The sequence below is a fragment of the Arachis ipaensis genome, chromosome B2, assembly GCF_059453495.1.
Source record: "Arachis ipaensis isolate K30076 ecotype BB chromosome B2, ASM5945349v1, whole genome shotgun sequence".
NCBI classification, from domain to species: Eukaryota; Viridiplantae; Streptophyta; class Magnoliopsida; order Fabales; family Fabaceae; genus Arachis; species Arachis ipaensis.
Window position 1 is genome coordinate 18,156,094 of NC_142437.1, and position 22,857 is coordinate 18,178,950.

Here is a 22,857-nt window from a genome sequence, read left to right on the forward strand (position 1 = left end):
AGGATTTTCGGATCGAGAAAGTAGTGGCTATCCAGCAGATCTTAGTCAGGCAAATAGAAAGTTGATTGTTGTGTTGTAGGCGCATAAACAAAACAATAACGAAAAGATGTAGAAATAATGATAGGGAATCAGTTAAGGCCTCGGAGATGCTTATTCTTCCGGATTAATATGTCTTACTGACTGCTTTAACAATGAGAGATTCATTCAATTGCCAGCTGTAAGTAATTAAGCCAGGGGTAGTGGTCATTAATCTCCTTTTCCAAACCAAATACCAGGACACTGATCATTCAATTTGGAAAAGGGTGAAGCTCACGTAATTCAATCTCTGGTGATCCTACTCAAAACGCCACAGACAAGGTCGGATCTTCCGGATTGGAGAATGATGCTCAGTATTCTAGCCTTGACGCCACAGATACCTCAATTACCCATGACTAACGAGGTTTTATGTCACATACCCCAATTAGCCCAGGTACTCTCTTGGAACCTGTAATGTACTCTCAAGTTGTAGCTCAATACTATCCGGGTCATGATTCGTGAAGAGCTCATGTAGAATAAGGGGTCATACTTTCGTTCCACCCCAGATTCATAAAGATGAAGAACGACAATACATCATAGAATGGAATCAAACATATATTAAAGTAGAACAGTAATAACATTAATCCATGGGAATGAGCAGAGCTCCTATCCTTAACCTAGGAGGTTTAGCCGCTCATAATTTACAGAGAAAACTTAAGTGTCTGTGCTTCTCCCCTTCTGGGAGGCATGCCTAATTCCTAAGTGTTCTTCTCTTTAAATAGAAGATGCTAACCCCAAAATATGTTAATTTAAAATTAAAAACACAAAGATATGCGAAACTAAGCTAATGAGTGCTAAAATCCACTTCTGGGCCAACTTGGTGAGTGTTTGGGCTGAAGGCTTGGCGTCCAACTTTGAGGATGGGCGTTGAACGCCCATTAGGGGGTGAACTCGTGCCCTTGTGCTCTTTGGCTGGCGTTGAACGCCCAACTTGGAGGCTTGGTCCTTCTTGGGCGTTGAACTCCTGAGAGGGGGTAAATTGGGCGTTTAACGCCCATTTTGGGCAGTCATTTCCAAAGAAAAGTATAAATCATTATATATTGCCGGAAAGCCCTGGAAGTTAGCTTTCCAACTCTATTGAGAGAGCATCAATTTGACCTCTGTAGCTCTAGAAATGCTCGTTTGAATGAATAGAGGTCAGGATCTGACAGCATCTAAACTTCTTTCTTTGCCTCTGAATAAGACTTTGCCAAAACTTGCCAAATTCATCCAAAAATAACCTAAAATTGTAAAAAAAAAAAACAAAAGCTCAAATTAGCATCCAAAATGTGAATTTTGCACTAAAACATAATAAAACTTAATAAAATGAACTAAAAACACTGAGAAAATAGTATCAAAAAGATTATAAAATATCCCCTCATCAATACACACCCAAACAATGTCACATAGATGCATATAATGCGTACCTGTCCTACTGGCCATGAGCTTACGTATTGGTTATACTGCCAGAACCTGACACATCCGGTAGCTAACCCAGATATCGTCTCTTAACACGAAGGCAATCCTCAACCTTCCAAGAGGGAATCCTCTACCTCCCAGGAGGGAATCCTCAACCTCCCATTTAGAGAAAGACTATGATGTAATGGTAGGGAATCTTTAACCTGACCCATTCATACCACAACCAGAAAATTGAATTGAAGTAAATCCTCAACCTTCTCCATTCAATTTTTTGATGTAACAAGAGAGATAATCCTCAATCCTGCTTGCCCACTGCAATAACAGAGGGAATCATTAATCCCAGCTTGTCTATTACAACAAGAGAGAGAATCCTCAATCTCAACTTGCGTTTACGTGAGCGGGACAAAGCCACCGTCTTCACCATATCAATCCAAAACTCATTTCAATCCAACATAATCAAACATAACCAAAAATCTAATTAATAATATAGAATTGAGCTTAAGGGAATCCTCAACCTTGTATCCAACTCTCGTGCGACGAGAAAGGAAATCCTCAACCTTAACCTTGTCCACCGTATGACGGAGGGAAATCATTGATTATAAATTTTCACAAAATAATTCCGTTAAAGTATAGATCCAAACCAACAAGTAACCCTCAATCAAAGTTTAATTTGTTTTTCACAATGCAAACTAATAAAAATCGGGAGTATTTAAACTTCGGGTCGTCTCTCAAGGAATTGCAGGAAAGTGTGCATATTATTGGTTATAAGGTATTTTTGGGACTTTAAATGATGAATGAGAAATGTAAATTGCAAAAAAGTAAAGCTAACAACTAAGGAACTATAAATGCGAAAAGACACTAATGGCAAGGATCAAGGGTCAAGGTTTCCCATCTTGTATCATTGATTACAACATGGTAATTACAAAGGGTTAATTCCACTTAGTTTTCCTCTAACATCGGAGCGTTAAGTCAATTGGACAAAATTGGTCATAAAACTAACTAACAACCCTAAATCACCAATGACACTGGACATCAATGACATCAAGGCACCTAAATGATGAACGGATTTTTGGCGGTATAGAATTTCAAAATAAATTCTTGTTGCAAGTATAGTTCCTAAACCAACAAAGAATCCTCTCATGCAAAAAATTGGTTGTCACAAGTAACAAACCCCAATAAAAATAACCGAAGTATTCAAACTTCGGGTCGTCTCTCAAAGGAATTGCAGAGAAGTGTTCTTGTTATTGGTTATGGGACAAGTATTTTGGGGTTTTGAATAAGGAACATGAAGAGTAAATTGCAAGAAAGTAAAGAGGAATTCAAATGATAAGAAGGTCTTGGCAAGGAATGATGGTCAAGGATCTTTATCCTTGTTACTAACCACAACATGATAGTTGCAAGGATTAATCCCATTAAGTCATCCTCTAACAAGTAAAGAAAAGTCAAATGAGCTATACCAATCCTAATCCATAAGTCCTAACCATCTCACCAATTAAGTTAGGGAAGGCTAGAGTCAATGGATACCAATCATCAACACTTGGACATTAGTAACTCAAGTTCACCTAAGTTACCATCCCAAGCCAAGAACACAAAAATCTAGTCTAACATCCTTCCATGCATTTTGTCAAACACTTGGAAGGCAGAAAAGGAAAGCAAGATAAAATTACAAGAAATGTAGATCTACAACTACTAATTGCAAGGAAACAATAACAACAATTCAAATCAACAATAAAAGAACATCAAGCATAAAATTGTATTGAAAGGAAAATGGAAGAACAAAAACGCATCAACAACAAAGTAAAGAATTACAAGAAATAAAGTACTAAACTAGAGAAAGCAAAGGTAGAGAAACAAGGAATTGAAGAGGAAAAGTAAATCAAAGCATGAATTAAATCTAGATCTAAGAATTCCTAATCTATATCTAACCTAATTCTAGAGAGAAGAGAGAGCTTCTCTCTCTAGAAACTATCCTAAAGTATGATGAAAACTAAACTATGTGCTTCCCCCCTTGACTCTCCTCAATTCTACATGTAATAGGCTCCGAAAGTGAGTTGGATCTGGGCTTGGGAGTCTCAGAAATCGCCCCCAGCAGTTTCACTTTAATGAGGTCACATGCGAGTCGATGAGTGCATCCCAAATCCTTGATTTTCCATGATTTCTCCACTTTGCATGCTTTTCTCTTCACTCCTTTGATCCATTCCTAGCCTTTTCAACCTAAATTCACTAACAAACACATCAAGGCATCTAGTGGAATCAAAGGTGAATTAAAATTAGCAATTTAAGGCCAAAAAATAATATTTTCACTCTTAAGTACAAATTAGGAAATAACAAGTAAAATTAAGAGAGTAAAGATGTAATAACAAGAAATTGCATGGAAAACTAAATTAAAGCAAGATCAAAACATATATCTAAAACAAAATTTAATCTAATCTATCCTAATTCTAGAGAGAAGAGAGAAGCTCTCTAGAATACAACCTAAAACATGTTTCTATCTAAACCTAATTGCTCTCCCTTCATCCTTCTTGAATTTGGCTTCAAATAGCTTTAGAAATGAGTTGGATTGGGCTTTGGCAGGTCCAGAAATCGCCCCCAGCATCTTCTCATTAATGAGTCACGTGATTGCATTCGTGCGTACGCATGCCTGACCATGCGTACGCATGGTTGTGAAAAATGTAATCATACGTACGCATCAATGCTTGTGTATACGCATGGCTGTAACATTTGCAATTGTGCGTACGCATGAACGCTTGTGAATACGCATGATCATACAGCACTCCAAACTTTATTTCTTCATGAATTCTTCACTTTTGCATGCTTTCTCCTCACTCCTTCAATCCATACTTGTCTTGGAAACCTGAAATCACTTCATCAAACACATCAAGGCATCGAATTGAATTAAAGTGAATTAAAATTAGCAAATTAAGGGCCTAAAAAATGTGTTTTCAATCCTAAGCACAATTTAGGAAGAATTCATAAAACCATGCTATTTTAGTGAATAAGTGTAGGAAAGGTTGATGAAATCCACCAAATTTAATACAAAATAAACCATAAAATTGTACTTTATCACCACAACAAATGAGGAAATCCTGAACCTCAACTTGTCTATCGTAGCAAGAGAGAGAATCCTCAATCTCAACTTGCCCAATTACTTTAATAGCAATATACATTCAGATCAGAGCATGCCAAGAATCACTTTTTCTCAAATCACTTTCCTTTAAAACCAAAACAAATTTTTATAACATTTTCCGAAACTTTCAAAATAATGTCACTCTAAACCCATTCTCTTTCATAAACTCATATTTACTCAATCAAAAATTTTCAGACAAACTTCAAAACCATTTTCAGTTTAAATCTCTTTCAAAAGACTCAAGAAAATCATTTATTTTAAATTCACTAAATACTTTTCAAAACATAACCCTTTTATTAAAAGTAATCAAGTTAAACTCATTCTCAAGTTTACTAACTTTCGAAAGACTAAAAAATTATCTCTCTTTACCAATCAAATTCAAATACTTTAAATTCACTAAAACTTCTCAAAATGTGGCTCTTTAATCAAACCCAAAACATAATTCTAATCAAACCCAAAATATAATTCTTTACGTAATAAAACAAACTCATAATATAATTCTTTAATAAAAATCAAAACAAAATAAGTTAATTCTTATTATTTGTAAGAACCAGAGTGAACGCTTTAATAAAATAATAGTTCAATTGCACGAAATAGGTTCAAAAATGTAAAAATATTCTTTTTAAAATATAAAGGTGAAATTTAATTTCAATGAATTTTTTTGAGTTGGAAAATGTATCTTTTGTGAAAATTTTTTTTAAAAATGCGTACCGATGCTTAAGCCGGCAGTACTAGCTCTAATATGTCCGGTACCGTGTTTTAACAAAATAAGATTTTAAAAATTGAATTTATTGTTTTGAAAGGACAAAAATAATTTAGAATCGAAAATCGGGCACTAATCTTAAAAGTTTTTGCCCAAAGTAGGCCAAACGAACCAAAAATGCTAATGGGTTGGACCGAACCCAAACCGGACCCAAGACCCAACATATATATACTCTATTAATGAGCAATTCAGCATATTTTCACCCTCAAGTAAGAAGGGAGGCGCTGAGAGGAGAAGTTACTATTCACTTTCTCACTCTTTTGCTCAAAACTACAGACCTCCGATTGACGAGGCGTTTATGGCCACAGAAAACTCCTGTTGAGCTCTTCGTTTCTATCTAGGCTTTGCTGGTAAGAAATCAAAACTTAAGCTCCATTTTTCTACCGTAACTTCTGTGCATTTTTTGTTATAGTTTTTTAGTAGATTTTGTGGTTTTGGTATTTTAGGTGATCTCTAGTAGCGGGTAATTATCGGACTTTGCTCTAATCACTGTTGGATAAGGTAAGGAACCTATATATCCTTGTGATTTGGTGTGGTGTAAGCTTTAGTTATTAATGCATGGTTATGTTGTATGTATGAAGCTTATTTTTGGAGTTGGTTGTGGTTTTTGGTTTGGCTTTGGTAGTTTGGAGCTTGGTGGAAGCTTGTTGGAATCAAGTTTGGTGTTTGAGCATATTGAGAATCAACCAAGGTATGGTTTTGGTTTCCTTTATATAATATGTAATGTTTCTAGAAACTTAGGCTAGTGGACCTTAGGATATGATTGAATTGATGGTAACTGATGGTTGTTTTTTATTATTGTGGTTGATAATGATTGTTGGGAACTATTGGTGTTGATGAGTATTGATGGTGGGTTGGATTATGTATGAGGCATGTGAATTGTGATGAAGATTTTATGAGTTGTATGTATTGGAGTGTGATTATGATGTTGTTGAGGAAATTGATGATTGGTGTAGTTGATGAGAATTGATAGATGTAGTGGTGGTGTTATGTGGAATAAATTCGAATAATAATGATGATGATTATATGATTTGATGATGAATGATGATAATTGGGTATATAGCTTGTATATGGAATAATGTTATTGTAGTTGGGATTAGTGAAGAAATTGAGCAATGGAAGCGATTTGGGTATTTTAGTAGTGATACGTGTTGGATTTGTGGTGGAAAAAGTTAGAAGAGAATGAGTGATTAGGTGTGAAAATGTTTAGGATATGATTGAGGAATAATGGTAAATGTGTGGTAGTATTTTAGTAATGAATTATGGTTGTAAATGTTTGGTTTGGTTTTGAGTTTTGGAAAAATAGAGAACCTTGTGAAAATTGAAAAATGGATTTTTGGTGAACTTTGACGGATCATATCTTAAGCTACGATTTTTGAAATTGAATAAATTTTATATCCAATTAAAAATAATTCAAAGAGCTTTAAAATGGTATAGATTTTGTAGAAATCTGAATTTTGTAGAGAAAGATATGATCGTTAGAAGTTGGTCCCATAAATCTGATTTCTATGATGTTGCAGAAAATTGAGTTTTGGTTTGTGTGCGCACGCACACTGTTGTGCGTGTGCTCTGAACAGGGGCCACATTTTCACTTGTGCATACGCACACCCTTGTGTGCACGCACACTCTGTGATTTTCAAAAAACGTGCATACGCACTGATGAGCGGATAATTTATACGCTTTTTGGCATTGTTTTTAGGTAGTTTTTAGTAGGATCTAGCTACTTTTTAGTATATTTTTATTAGTTTTCAAGCAAAATTCACATTTCTGGACTTTACTATGATTTTGTGTATTTTTCTGTGATTTCAAGTATTTTCTGGCTGAAATTGAGGGACCTGAGCAAAAATCTGATTCAGAGGCTGAAAAAGGACTGCAGATGCTATTGGATTCTGACCTCCCTGCACTCAAAGTGGATTTTCTGGAGCTAAAGAAGCCCAATTAGAGAGCTCTCAATTGCTTTGGAAAGTAGACATCCAGGGACTTCCAGCAATATATAATAGTCCATACTTTGCCCAAGTTTTGATGACGCAAACTGGCGTTCAAATGCCAACTTCCTGCCCTATTCTGAAGTTAAACGCCAGAAACAGATTACAAACCAGAGTTAAACGCCAGAAACAGGCTGCAACCTGGCGTTTAACTCCAAGAGAAGTCTTTACATGTGTAAATCTCAATGCTCAGCCCAAGCACACACCAAGTGGGCCCCGGAAGTGGATTTCTGCACTATCTGCACTTAGTTACTTATTTTCTGTAACCCTAGCTACTAGTTTAGTATAAAAACTACTTTTAGAGATTTATTTTATATCTTTGTATCACTCTTGATCTCTTGATCACGTTTAGGGGGCTGGCCATTCGGCCATGCCTGGACCATTATAACTTATGTATTTTCAACGGTGGAGTTTCTACACCCCATAGATTAAGGTGTGGAGCTCTGCTGTTCCTCATGAATTAATACAAGGTACTATTGTTTTTCTATTCAACTCAAGCCTATTTCTTCTCTAAGATATTCATTCGCACACAAGAACATGATGAATGTGATGATTATGTGACACTCATCACCATTCTCACCTATGAACGCGTGCCTGACAACCACTTCCATTCTACATGCAAACAAGCTTGAATGTGTATCTCTTGGGTTTCTAATCTAAGATTAAAATCTTCGTGGTATAGGCTAGAATTATTGGCAGCCATCCTTGAGATCCGAAAAGTCTAAACCTTGTCTGTGGTATTCCGAGTAGGATCTGGGATGGGATGACTTTGACGAGCTTCAAACTCGCGAGTGTTGGGCGTAGTGACAGACGCAAAAGGATCAATGGATCCTATTCCAACATGATCAAGAACCAACAGCTGATTAGCCGTGCGGTGACAGCGCATTCGGACTATTTTCACTGAGAGGACGGATGGTAGCCATTGACAACGGTGATCCCCCAACATACAGCTTGCCATGGAAAGGAGTATGAATGATTGGATGAAAGAAGTAGGAAAGCAGAGATTCAGAAGGAGCAAAGCATCTCCACACGCTTATCTGAAATTCTCACCAATGAATTACATAAGTATCTCTATCTTATTTTCTGTTTTAATTATATTTTAATTATCAAAATCCCATAACCATTTGAATTTACCTGACTGAGATTTACAAGATGACCATAGCTTGCTTCAAGCTGACAATCTCCGTGGGATCGACCCTTACTCACGTAAGGTTTATTACTTGGACGACCCAGTGCACTTGCTGGTTAGTTGTGCGAAGTTGTGAAGAAGAATTAAGATTATGATCGTGTGTACCAAGTTTTTGGCGCCGTTGAGATCACAATTTAATGCACCATGTTTTTGGCGCCATTGCCGGGGATTGTTCGAGTTTGGACAACTGACGGTTCATCTTGTTGCTCAGATTAGGTAATTTTATTTTATTTTTAAGCTTTTTATTTTCGAAAAATTTTCAAAAAAATTTTAAAATAAATTATTTTATCCTTCAGAATTTTTAAGAATGAATTCTAGAGTTTCATGAGATATGTTGAATCCTGGCTGGCTGTTAAGCCATGTCTAATCTTTTGGACCGAGGTTTCACTTATCCTTAGAAGAGCTTCTTTGTCTTTCTCATCAATTTAGCTGTTGCGTGTAATGATCTGCTAAAGCTTGGCTGGCCATTAGCCATGGCTAGTGTTTTGGACTGAAGCTTTCACTGAAAGCTTGGCTGGCTAGTAAACCATGTCTAATTCCTGGACCGGAGCTTTAGACTAACATTGCATGATTCTTGGAGTTCTTATTAAAAATTTTGAAATCTTTATTTTCTTTTTCAAAATAATTTTCAAAAAATACAAAAAATATTTTTAATAAAATCACAAAACCAAAAAGAATTTTGTGTTTCTTATTTGAGTCTAGTGTCAATTTTTAAGTTTGGTGTCAATTGCATCTTTTTAATTTCCTAAAAATTTTCGAAAAATTCATGCATGGTGTTCTTCATGATCCTCAAGTTGTTCTTGATGATCTTCTTTGTTTGATCTTTGCAATTTTATGTTTTGTGTCTTTTCTTGTTTTTCATATGCATTTTCAATTTGTTAGTGTCTAAACATTGAAAATTTCTGAGTTTGGTGTCTTGCATGTGTGTCTTTTCTTAAAAATTTTCAAAAATAAGTTCTTGGTGTTCATCTTGACTTTCAAAGTGTTCTTGGTGTTCATCTTGATATTCAAAGTATTCTTGCATGCATTAGTTGTTTTGATTCATAATTTCTATGTTTTGTTTCAATTTGGTGTTTTTCTCTCTCTTTACTAAAAATAAAAAAATCAAAAATATATCTCTCCTTGTTTTACTCATAAATTTCAATTTCAAAATTCTATCTTTTCAAATCTTTTTCAAAAATCAAATCTTTTTTATTTTTTTTTACATATTTTCGAAATTTTTTTTAATTGATTTTCAAAATCTTTTTCTTATTCTTACTTCATATTTTCGAAAATCTCACTAACATTTAATATTTTAATTCAAAAATTTTTCAAGTTGTTACTTACCTATTAAGAAAGGTTCAATATTTGAATTTTAAAATCATATCTTTTAATTTCTTGTTAGTCAAGTAATCAACTTTAATTTCAAAAATCAAATCTTTTTAATTTCCTTTTCAAATCTTTTTCAAAATAAATTTCAAATCATATCCTTTCAAAATCAATTTCAAAATCTTTTCTAACTTCTTATCTTTTCAAAATTGATTTTCAAATATTTTTCAATTAACTACCTGGCTTTTTGTTTGATTTTAAAAGTTTTATATTTCAATCATATCTTTTTCAAAACCACGTAAACTTCTCTCTCTAATTTTCGAAAACTCCCCCCTCCCAATTTTTCAAAATTTCTTTTAATTAACTAATTGTTTTAAATTTTAATTTAATTTTATTTCTCTTTTTAATTTTTGAATTCTAACTAATAATTAAAATAAAAACAAAAATATTTTCCTTTTATTTTAATTTAAATTCGAACCCCCTCTTCTTCTCTGTGTTCGAGTTCTTCTCTTCTCCTTCTTCTATTCTTCTCTTCTTCTACTCACATAAGGGAATCTCTATACTGTGACATAGAGGATTCCATATTTTCTTTGTTCTCTTCTTTTTCATATGAGCAGGAACAAGGATAAAGGCATTCTTGTTGAAGCTGATCCTGAACCTAAAAGGACCCTTAAGAGGAAACTAAGAGAAGCTAAGGCACAACCCTCTGCAGAGGACCTGACAGAAATTTTCGAAAAAGAAGGAGACATGGCCGGACCCAATAACAATGGTGGAGATGCAAGGAAGATACTTGGTGACTTTATTGCACCCTCTTCTAACTTCTATGGAAGAAGCATCTCAATTCCTACCATTAGAGCAAACAACTTTGAGCTCAAGTCTCAATTAGTTTCTCCGATGCAACAGAATTGTAAGTTTCATGGACTTCCAATGGAAGATCCTCATCAGTTTTTAGCTGAATTTTTACAAATCCGTGACACTGTCAAGACCAGTGGAGTTGATCCCGAGGTCTACAGGCTTATGCTTTTCCCTTTTGTAGTAAGAGACAGAGCTAGAACATGGTTGGATTCACAACCTAAGGAAAGTCTGAACTATTGGGATAAGCTGGTCAGTGCTTTCCTGGCCAAATTCTTTCCACCTCAAAAGATGAGCAAGCTTAGAGTGGAAATCCAAACTTTCAGACAGAAGGAAGGTGAGTCCCTCTATGAAGCTTGGGAAAGATATAAGCAACTGATCAAAAGGTGTCCTTCTGACATGCTTCTAGAATAGAGCATCATATGTATATTTTATGATGGTCTGTCTGAGTTGTCAAAAATGTCATTGGACCATTTTGCAGGAGGATCTCTTCATCTGAAAACCCCTACAGAAGCTCAGGAACTCATTGAAATGGTTGCAAATAACCAGTTCATGTACACCTCAGAAAGGAATCCTGTGAACAATGGGACGCCTCAGAAGAAGGGAGTTCTTAAAATTGATACTCTGAATGCCATATTGGCTCAGAACAAAATATTGACTCAGCAAGTCAATATGATTTCTCAGAGTCTGAATGGATTACAAGCTGCATCCAACAGTACTAAAGAAGCATCTTCTGCAGAAGAAGCTTATGATCCTGAGAACCCTGCAATAGCAGAGGTGAATTACGTGGGAGAACCCTATGGAAACACCTATAATCCTTCATGGAAAAATCATGCAAATTTCTCATGGAAGGACCAACATAAGCCTCAACAAGGCTTTAACAATAATGGTGGAAGAAATAGGTTTAGCAATAGCAAGCCTTTTCCATCATCTTCTCAGCAATAGACAGAGAATTCTGAACAGAGCCATTCTGGCCTGGCAACCATAGTCTCTGATCTATCCAAGACCACACTAAGTTTCATGAATGAGACAAGGTCCTCCATTAGAAATTTGGAGGCACAGGTGGGTCAGCTGAGTAAGAAGATTACTGAAACTCCTCCCAGTACTCTCCCAAGCAATACAGAAGAAAATCCCAAGAGAGAGTGCAAGGCCATAATCATGACCAACATGGCCGAACCTGAAGAGAGTGAGGAGGACGTGAGTCCCTGTGAGAAAAGCCTGATGGGACGTCCTCTGGATAGAAAGGAGTTTTTCTTTGAGGAACCAAAGGAATCTGAGACTCATACAGAGACCATAGAGATTCCATTGAACTTCCTTCTGCCATTCATGAGCTCTGATGAATATTCTTCCTCTGAAGAGGATGAAGACATCACTGAAGAGCAAGTTGCTAAATATCTAGGAGCAATCATGAAGCTGAATGCCAAGTTATTTGGTACTGAGACTTGGGAGGATGAACCCCCCTTGTTCACCAATGAACTGAGGGCATTAATGAGGCAGACATTACCTCAGAAGAAATCAGATCCTGGAAAATTCTTCATACCTTGTACCATAGGCACCATGACCTTTGAGAAGGCTCTGTGTGACCTGGGGTCAGGGACAAACCTCATGCCACTCTCTTTAATGGAGAAACTGGGAATTTTTGAGGTACAAGCTGCAAGAATCTCACTAGAGATGGCAGACAAATCAATGAAACAGGCTTATGGACTAGTAGAGGACGTGATAGTAAAGGTTGAAGGCCTTTACATCCCTGCTGATTTCATAATCCTAGACACTGGGAAGGATGAGGATGAATTCATCATCCTTGGTAGACCTTTCCTAGCCACAGCAAAAGCTGTGATTGATGTTAACAGAGGAGAGTTGGTCCTTCAGTTGAATGAAGACTACCTTGTATTCAAGACTCAAGGTTCTCCTTCTGTAACCATGGAGAGGAAGCATGAAAAGCTTCTCTTAATACAGAGTCAAACAAAACCCCCACATTCAAACTCTAAGTTTGGTATTGGGAGGCCACAACCAAACTCTAAGTTTGGTGTTGAAAGGCCACAACCAAACTCTAAGTTTGGTGTTGAAAGGCCCCAACCCTGCTCTGATTATCTGTGAGGCTCCATGAGAGCTCATTGTCAAGCTATTGACATTAAAGAAGTGCTTATTGGGAGGAAACCCAATGTTATTTAATTATATCTATTTTCCATTGTTATTTTATGTTCTCTTTAGGTTGATGATCATGTGAAGTCACAAAAACAATTGAAAAATCAAAAACAGAATGAAAAATAACATTAAAAATAGCTCACCCTGGAGGAAGAGCTTACTAGCGTTTAAACGCCAGTAAGAGTAGCAGAATGGGCGTTAAACGCCCAGTCTAGCACCATTCTGGGCGTTTAATGCCAAAAACTGGCACCAGACTGGTGTTTAATGCCAGAACAGAGCACCAAGTTGGCGTTAAATGCCAAGAAAGGGAGAAAAGCTGGCGTTAAACGCCAGAAACAAACAGTAATCTGGCGTTTAACGCCAGAATTGCATTCTAAGGGCGTCTTGCACGCCTAAATGGAGCAGGGATGCTAAGTCCTTGACCCCTCAGGATCTGTGGACCCACAGGATCCCCACCAACCTCAACTCACTCTCTCTTCTTCACACTTTTTCATAACACTCTTCCCCAAAAATGTAAAAATATTCTTTTTAAAATATAAAGGTGAAATTTGATTTCAATGAATTTTTTTGAGTTGGAAAATATATCTTTTGTGAAAATTTTTTATAAAAATGCGTACCAGTGCTTAAGCTGGCAGTACTAGCTCTAGTCTGTCCGGTACCATGTTTTAAGAAAATAAGATTTTGAAAATTGAATTTATTGTTTTGAAAGGACAAAAATAATTTAGAATCGAAAACCGGGCACTAATCTTAAAGATTTTTGCCCAAAGTGGGCCAAACGAACCAAAAATGCTAACGGGTTGGACCGGACCTAAACCGGATCCAAGACCCAACATATATATACTCTATTAATGAGCAATTCAGCTTATTTTCACCCTCAAGTAAGAAGGGATGCGCTGAGAGGAGAAGTTACTATTCACTTTCACACTCTTTTGCTCATAACTTGAGCTACAGACCTCCGATTGACGAGGCGTTTGTGGCCACGCGAAACTCCTGTTGAGCTCTTCATTTCTATCTAGGCTTTGCTGGTAAGAAATAAAAAATTAAGCTCCATTTTCCTACCCTAGCTTCTGTGCATTTTTTGTTATAGTTTTTTAGTAGATTTTGTGGTTTTGGTATTTTAGGTGATCTCTAGTAGCGGGTAATTGTCGGACTTTGCTCCAATCACTGTTGGATAAGGTAAGGAACCTCTATATCCTTGTGATTTGGTGTGGTGTGAGCTTTAGTTATTAATGCATGGTTATGTTATATGTATGAAGCTTGTTTTTGGAGTTGGTTGTGGTTTTTGGTTTGGCTTTGCTAGTTTGGAGCTTGGTGGAAGCTTGTTGGAATCAAGTTTGGTGTTTGAGCATATTGAGAATCGACCAAGGTATGGTTTCGGTTTTCTTTATGTAATATGTAATGTTTCTAGAAACTTAGGCTAGTGGACCTTAGGATATGATTGAATTGATGGTAATTGTTGGTTATTTTTTATTATTGTGGTTGATAATGATTGTTGGGAACTATTGGTGTTGATGAGTATTGATGTTGGGTTGGATTATGTATGAGGCATGTGAATTGTGATGAAGATTTTATGAGTTGTATGTATTGGAGTGTGATTATGATGTTGTTGAGGAAATTGATGATTGGTGTAGTTGATGAGAATTGATAGATGTAGTGGTGGTGTTGTGTGGAATGAATTCGAATAATAATGATGATGATTATATGATTTGATGATGAATGATGATAATTGGGTATATAGCTTGTATATGAAATAATGTTATTGTAGTTGGGATTAGTGAAGAAGTTGAGGAATGGAAGCGATTTGGGTATTTTGGTAGTGATACGTGTTGGATTTGTGGTGAAAAAAGTTGGAAGAGAATGAGTGATTAGGTGTGGAAATGTTTGGGATATGATTGAGGAATAATGGTAAATGTGTGGTAGTGTTTTGGTAAGGAATTATGGTTGTAAATGTTTGGTTTGGTTTTGAGTTTTGGAAAAATAGAGAATCTTGTGAAATTTGAAAAATGGATTTTTGGTGAACTTTGACGGATCATATCTTAAGTTACGATTTTTGAAATTGAATGAATTTTATATCCAATTAAAAAAATTCAAAGAGCTTTAAAATGGTATAGATTTTGTAGAAATCTGAATTTTTTAAAGAAAGATATGATCGTTAGAAGTTGGTCCCATAAATATGATTTCTATGATGTTGCAGAAAATTGTGAGTTCTGGTTTGTGTGCACACGCACACTGTTGTGCGCGTGCTCTGAACAGAGGCCACATTTTCACTTGTGCGTACGCACACCCTTGTGCGCACGCACACTCTGTGATTTTCAAAAAACGTGCATACGCACTGATGAGCGGATAATTTATACGCTTTTTGGCATTATTTTTAGGTAGTTTTTAGTAGGATCTAGCTACTTTTTAGTATATTTTTTTTAGTTTTCAAGCAAAATTCACATTTCTGGACTTTACTATGAGTTTGTGTATTTTTCTGTGATTTCAGATATTTTCTGGCTGAAATTGAGGGACCTGAGCAAAAATCTGATTCAGAGGCTGAAAAAGGACTGCAGATGCTGTTGGATTCTGACCTCCCTGCACTTGAAGTGGATTTTCTGGAGCTACAAAAGCCCAATTAGCGTGCTCTCAATTGCGTTGGAAAGTAGACATCCAGGGCTTTCCAGAAATATATAATAGTTCATACTGTGCCCAAGTTTTGACGACGCAAACTGGCATTCAAACGCCAACTTCCTGCCCTATTCTGAAGTTAAACGCCAGAAACAGGTTACAAACCAGAGTTAAACGCCAGAAACAGGCTGCAACCTGGCGTTTAACTCCAAGAGAAGTCTCTACACATGTAAAGCTTAATGCTCAGCCCAAGCACACACCAAGTGGGCCCCGGAAGTAGATTTCTGCACTATCTGCACTTAGTTACTTATTTTCTGTAACCCTAGCTACTAGTTTAGTATAAAAACTACTTTTAGAGATTTATTTTATATCTTTGTATCACTCTTGATCTCTTGATCACGTTTAGGGGGCTGGCCATTCGGCCATGCCTGGACCATTATAACTTATGTATTTTCAACGGTGGAGTTTCTACACCCCATAGATTAAGGTGTGGAGCTCTGCTGTTCCTCATGAATTAATGCAAAGTACTATTGTTTTTCTATTCAACTCAAGCCTATTTCTTCTCTAAGATTTTCATTCACACACAAGAACAGGATGAATGTGATGATTATGTGACACTCATCACCATTCTCACCTATGAACGCGTGCCTGACAACCACTTCCATTCTACATGCAAACAAGCTTGAATGTGTATCTCTTGGGTTTCTAATCTAAGATTAAAACCTTCGTGGTATAGGCTAGAATTATTGGTGGCCATCCTTGAGATCCGGAAAGTCTAAACCTTGTCTGTGGTATTCCGAGTGGGATCTGGGATAGGATGACTTTGACGAGCTTCAAACTCGCGAGTGTTGGGCGTAGTGACAGACGCAAAAGGATCAATGGATCCTATTCGAACATGATCGAGAACCAACAGCTGATTAGCCGTGCGGTGACAGTGCATTCAGACCATTTTCACTGAGAGGACGGACGGTAGCCATTGACAACGGTGATCCCCCAACATACAACTTGCCATGGAAAGGAGTATGAATGATTGGATGAAAGCAGTAGGAAAACAGAGATTCAGAAGGAGCAAAGCATCTCCACACGCTTATCTGAAATTCTCACCAATGAATTACATAAGTATCTCTATCTTATTTTCTATTTTAATTATATTTTAATTATCAAAATCCTATAAACATTTGAATCTGTCTGACTGAGATTTACAAGATGACCATAGCTTGCTTTAAGCCGACAATCTCCGTGGGATTGACCTTTAATCATGTAAGGTTTATTACTTGGACGACCCAGTGCACTTGCTGGTTAGTTGTGCAAAGTTGTGAAGAAGAATTAAGATTATGATCATGCGTACCAAGTTTTTGGCGCCGTTGAGATCACAATTTCGTGCACCACGCACATTCTGGTGCGCACGCACACACAGGGATCACTATAAGAAAGTTTCAAAATAGCGACCGATTTTAGCGACCAATAAAATTGGTCACTATTAACGACCGATTTTGTGACCAATCAAACTTTTCTAGGACTTAAAAAATATCGGTCGCTAAATTTCAATTAGCGGCCGATTTAGTGACCACCCACTCTTGGTCGCTAAATTGGTCGTTAAAATAAAAATTAGTGACAGATTTAGCTACCAATGACAAAGCCAATCTAGTCGGTCGCTAAAATCGGTCGCTTTTTTTTAACTTAGCGACCGAATTAACAACCAAAACAAAAAACAAGCTTTTAGGGTATGTTGGTGGTTAAATCGGTTGCTATTTTTAATTTAGCGACCAATTTGGCTACCAATATAAAAACAAGCTTAATGGTGGTTGGTCACTAAATCAGTCGCTAAGAAGTTGGTTGCTAAATCGGTTTCTAAATGTTAAGATAGCGACCGATTTAGCGACCAACTATAAAATGTTGGTTTTAAAGCATTCGGTCGCTAAATTGGTTGCTATTTTATAATTTTGCAACCGAATTAGCAACCGATTTAAAAATATGTTGATAAAATAGTTGGCGTTAATTCGGTCGCTAAGGTAGCGGTCACTAAATCAATTGCTAAGGATTAATATAGCGACCAACTATAAAATCTTAGTATTAGAGCAGTTGGTCACTAAATTGGTCGCTATTAGTGACCGAATTTGAGACCAACTAAAAATCAAAAGTTACAAATTAATTAGTTGCTAAATCGGTCACTGTTTTAAAATAATAGGAATAAACTAGATTTCAAAATAAATTAAAAAAACCCATCACTTTTTTAGAGGAAAATGGTGTCGTTCTCTCCCTCATTTACTCCCCTGCGTGGTGCCCTAATCTAGAACCAAAAAGCCATCTCAGCTCTCTCTTCTCTCGCCACTCTCTCCCAGTCTCCCTCAAGCTCGTCGCCGGCTCCTCAAGCTCGTCGCTGCCTCAAGCTCGCGTCGCCACCTCAAGCTTGTTGCTGCCTCAAGATCGCGTCGCCGCCTCAAGCTTGTCGCAAGCTCTGTCACGCTAAGCTCGTCTTCCTGGCTTCTCTGTTCGAGGCTTGGAGCAGCTCGCCGCTATGTCGCCGGTCGCCGTCCGTGTCTCCGTCGAAGGTTAGTGGCACTGTTTTCACTTCTTCGGTTCTTCTCTTCCTTTTATTCTCTGTTTGCTGATTTTTTATTGTGAAGTTGTGAATGGATTAATGAAAATCAAATAATTGATTCTGTGCTGCTGCTCTTTTTTTAATTTCTGAAATTTTTGTTGAAATTTTCTTGCTGCTGTTAAAATAATTGATTACTTGTTGCTGTTTTTGTAATTAGGGATTATGCTCTGCTATCTTTATTGATTTCAGGTTTAATGTGATTAGGGATTACTTGTTGCTGTTTAGTGCACCGGTAACATTTCTGGACAAGATGGCTTATTGGACTGTTAAATTGCTCAAATTCCCCACTAATCTATTCTTTCAGGTATTCATTATTCATTGATATCTTTTCAAGTGGTACACGATGGTGCATGTGATGTTAGGTTGCTGAGGGTTAGGTTATAAGTTGATTAACCAGCACATGATGGGTGATTAGCTTTATTACTATTATTGTTTGAGAATTAAATCATGCAATTGATAATATAACACCTTTTATCTTTTGAAATAGGATAAAACAAATTTCTGAAAGTTAAATAATCTTCATGAAGATTAATGGCTTAGAGCCTCTTTAAGGAAATTAAACCGATGATTACATAGAATACTTTGTTTGATTTGGGAAGTCCATATTACCTCTTTGTTCTTCGATATAGAAATATTACATCTTACATACTGGTGCACGAAATTGTGATCTCTGAAATGGCGCCAACAACTTGGTACACACGATCGTAATCTCAACTCTTTTTCACAACTCCGCACAACTAACCAGCAAGTGCACTGGGTCGTCCAAGTAATACCTTACGTGAGTAAGGGTCGATCCCACAGAGATTGTCGGATTGAAGTAAGCTATGGTCATCTTGTAAATCTCAGTCAGGAGGATTAAAATTGTTATAGGATTTTAGTGATTAAAATATAAATAAAATATAAATTAAGATAGAAATACTTATGTAATTCATTGGTGGGAATTTCAGATAAGTGTATAGAGATGTTTTGTTGCTTCTGAACCTCTGCTTTCCTATTGCCTTCTTCCAACCATGCGTTACCTCCTTCCATGGCAAGCTGTATGATCCTCTCGGATGAAAACAAATCCATCTGCGCTTTCACCGCATGGCTAATCATCTGTCGGTTCCCGCTAGCCTCGGAATAGGACCATTGTCCTTTTGCGCACTATCACTTGCGCCCCACATTCACAGGTTTGAAGCTCGTCACAGTCATCCCTTCCCAGATCCTACTCGAAATACCACAGACAAGGTTTAGACTTTTCCGACCCCAGGAATGGCTGCCAATAATTCTAGCCTATACCACGATGGTTCTAATCTTATATTAGAAACCCAAGAGAGTATACTCCAGCTGTCGTCCAATGACTACATTGAACATCATGTAGATCGCTTTGTGGTTTTCAGGCACGCGACCTTGGCTAAGCGAGTAACGAAGATTGGGTGATTGTCACGGGTCACCCCTTCATTCTGACTTAACTGAATTAAGTACGAGAATATATCTTGGAGAAAAAGTAGGCGTGAATTGAATAGAAAAACAGTAGTAATTGCTTTAATTCATGAAGAACAGCAGAGCTCCACACCTTAATCTATGGGTGTAGAAACTCCACCGTAGAAAATACATAAGTGAAAGGTCTAGGCATGGCCATGAGGCCAGCCTCCATGGTCTATGATAGCATAAAATTAACAAAAGACTAACCAAAGACTAAAGGTCTAAGGACTAAACGTCCAAAGATGGTCAAAAAGTCATAAAATAAACCTCTAAAAGTAGTTTTTATACTAAACTAGTAACTAGGGTTTACAGAAAAAATGAGTAACTAAGTGCAGATAGTGCAGAAATCCACTTCCGGAGCCCACTTGGTGTGTGCTTGGACTGAGCATTGAAGCTTTTTCGTGCTTAGGCTATTTCTGGAGTTAAACGCCAGCTTTGGTGCCAGTTTGGGCGTTTAACTCCAATTCTGGTGCCAGTTTGGGCGTTTTACGCCAGAATTTTTAGGCTGACTTTGAACACCAGTTTGGGCCATCAAATCTCGGGCAAAGTATAGACTATTATATATTTCTGGAAATCCCAGGATGTCTACTTTCCAACTCAATTAAGATCACGCTAATTGGGCTTCTGTAGCTCCAGAAAATATACTTCGAGTGCAGGGAGGTCAGAATCCAACAGCATCTGCAGTCCTTTTTCAGCCTCTGAATCAGATTTTTGCTCAGGTCCCTCAATTTCAGCCAGAAAATACCTGAAATCACAGAAAAACACACAAACTCATAGTAAAGTTCAGAAATGTGAATTTTGCATAATTATTAATAAAAACATAGTAAAAACTAACTAAAATATACTAAAAACTATGTAAAAACAATGCCAAAAAGGGTATAAATTATCCGCTCATCACAACACCAAACTTAAATTGTTGCTTGTCCCCAAGTAACTAAAAACAAAATAGGATAAAAAGAAGAGAATATACAATAAATTCCAAACTTATCAATGAAAATTAGTTTCAATTAGATGAGCGGGACTTGTAGCCTTTTTGCTTCTGAACAGTTTTGGCATCTCACTTTATCCTTTGAAGTTCAGAATGATTGGCATCTATAGGAACTCAGAATTTAGATAGTGTTATTGATTCTCCTAGTTCAGTATGTTGATTCTTGAATACAGCTACTTTATGAGTCTTGGCCGTGACTCTAAGCACTTTGTTTTCCAGTATTACCACCGGATACATAAATGCCACAGACACATAACTTGGTGAACCTTTTCAGATTGTGACTCGGCTTTGCTAGAGTCCCCAGTTAGAGGTGTCCAGAGCTCTTAAGCACACTCTTTTTTTTTTTGCTTTGGACCACGACTTTAACCGCTCAGTCTCAAGCTTTTCACTTGACACCTTCACGCCACAAGCACATGGTTAGGGACAGCTTGGTTTAGCCGCTTAGGCCAGGATTTTATTCCTTTGGGCCCTCCTATCCATTAATGCTCAAAGCCTTGGATCCTTTTTCTACCCTTGCCTTTTGGTTTAAAGGGTTACTGACTTTTTCTGCTTGCTTTTTCTTTTTCTTTCTTTTTCTCTATTTATTTTTTTTGCCAATTTTTTTTTGCAAGCTTTGTATTCACCGCTTTTTCTTGCTTCAAGAATCAATTTTATGATTTTTCAGATTATCAATAACATTTCTCCTTTTTCATTATTCTTTCAAGAGCTAACAATTTTAACATTCATAAACAACAAATTCAAAAATATGCACTGTTCAAGCATTCATTCAGAAAACAAAAAGTATTGTCACCACATCAAAATAATTTTACCATTTTCAAGTTAGAATTCGAAATCATGTACTTCTTGTTCTTTTGCAATTAAAAACATTTTTTATTTAAGAAAGGTGATGGATTCACAGGACATTCGTAGCTTTAAGACATAGACACTAGACACTAATGATCATGTAATAAAGATATAAACATCATAAAGCATAAAAATCGAAAAACAGAAAAATAAGAACAAGGAAATTAAAGAACGGGTCCACCTTAGTGATGGCGGCTAGTTCTTCCTCTTGAAAATCTTATGGAGTGCTTTAGCTCCTCAATGTCTCTTCCTTGCCTTTGTTGCTCTTCCCTCATGGCTCTTTGATCTTCTCTAATTTCATGGAGGATGATGGAATGCCCTTGGTGCTCCATCCTTAGTTGTCCCATGTTGGAACTCAGTTCTCCTAAGGAGGTGTTAATTTGCTCCCAATAGTTTTGTGGAGGAAAGTGCATCCCTTGAGGCATCTCAGGGATTTCTTGATGAGGAATTTCCTCATGCTCTTGTTGAGGTCCATGAGTGGGCTCTCTTATTTGCTCCATCCTTTTCTTAGTGATGGGCTTGTCCTCATCAATGAGGATGTCTTCCTCTATGACAATTCCAGCTAAATTGCATAGGGTATAGATGAGATGAATCTCTCCATCTCCCATGACTCGGAGGTAGAAGCAATTGTCTTTTCTTTCCTCTTTCTAGAGGTTTCTCCGGCCTTAGGTGCCATTAGTGGTTATGGAAAAATAAAAAGCAGAGCTTTTTCCACACCAAACTTAAAAGGTTTGCTCGTCCTCGAGCAAAAGAAGAAAGAAAGGAGGAGAAGAAGAAGAAATGGAGGAGATGGTGGGGAGAATTGAATTCGGCCAAGGGGGAGATAAGTGTGTATGTTGTGTGAAAATGAAGGTGGTGAGGAGGGGCATTTATAGGGTAAGAGAGAGGGGGTTTTCGGCCATGTGTGGGTGGGTTTGGGAGGGAAATGGTTTGAATTTGAATGGTGAGGTAGGTGGGTTTTCATAATGGATGGATGTGAGTGGTGAAGAGAGTATGGAGAATGGGGTATGATTTGATAGGTGAATGGTGTTTGGGGAAGAGGTATTGAGGTGATTGGTCAAGGGTGTATGGGGAAGAGTGTTATAGAAAGGTGTGAAAAGGAGAGAAGAAGTGGTGGGGTAGGTAGGGATCCTGTGGGGTCCACAGATCCTGAGGTGTCAAGGAATTTGAGTCCCTGCACCATTCTGGCGTTCAAACGCCCATTGTGTGCCAAATCTGGCGTTTAACGCCAGCTTTGCTACCTTTCCTGGCGTTAAACGCCACTCTGCTGCCTTTCTTGGCGTTAAACGCCACGCCGCTGCCCATTTCTGGCGTTTAACGCCTAGAATGTTGCTAGACTGGGCATTAAACGCCCATTCTGCTATCCTTACTGGCGTTTAAACGCCAGTAAGCCTGTCCTCTAGGGTGTGCTATTTTTAATGCTGTTTTTCATTCTGTTTTTGAATTTTTTGTTGTTTTTGTGACTTCACATGATCATCAACCTATAGAAAACATAAAATAGCAATGGAAAA

The 22,857-nt window shown here is 37.2% G+C and overlaps 1 non-coding gene across 1 annotated transcript; it reads right to left on the bottom strand.

The window, feature by feature from the left end:
- Positions 1 to 10,994: 10,994 nt before the first annotated feature.
- LOC148573177 (small nucleolar RNA R71) lies at positions 10,995 to 11,102 on the bottom strand. The gene has a single exon (XR_015905898.1). It is a non-coding gene; the product is annotated as a small nucleolar RNA R71 (small nucleolar RNA).
- Positions 11,103 to 22,857: the final 11,755 nt, after the last annotated feature.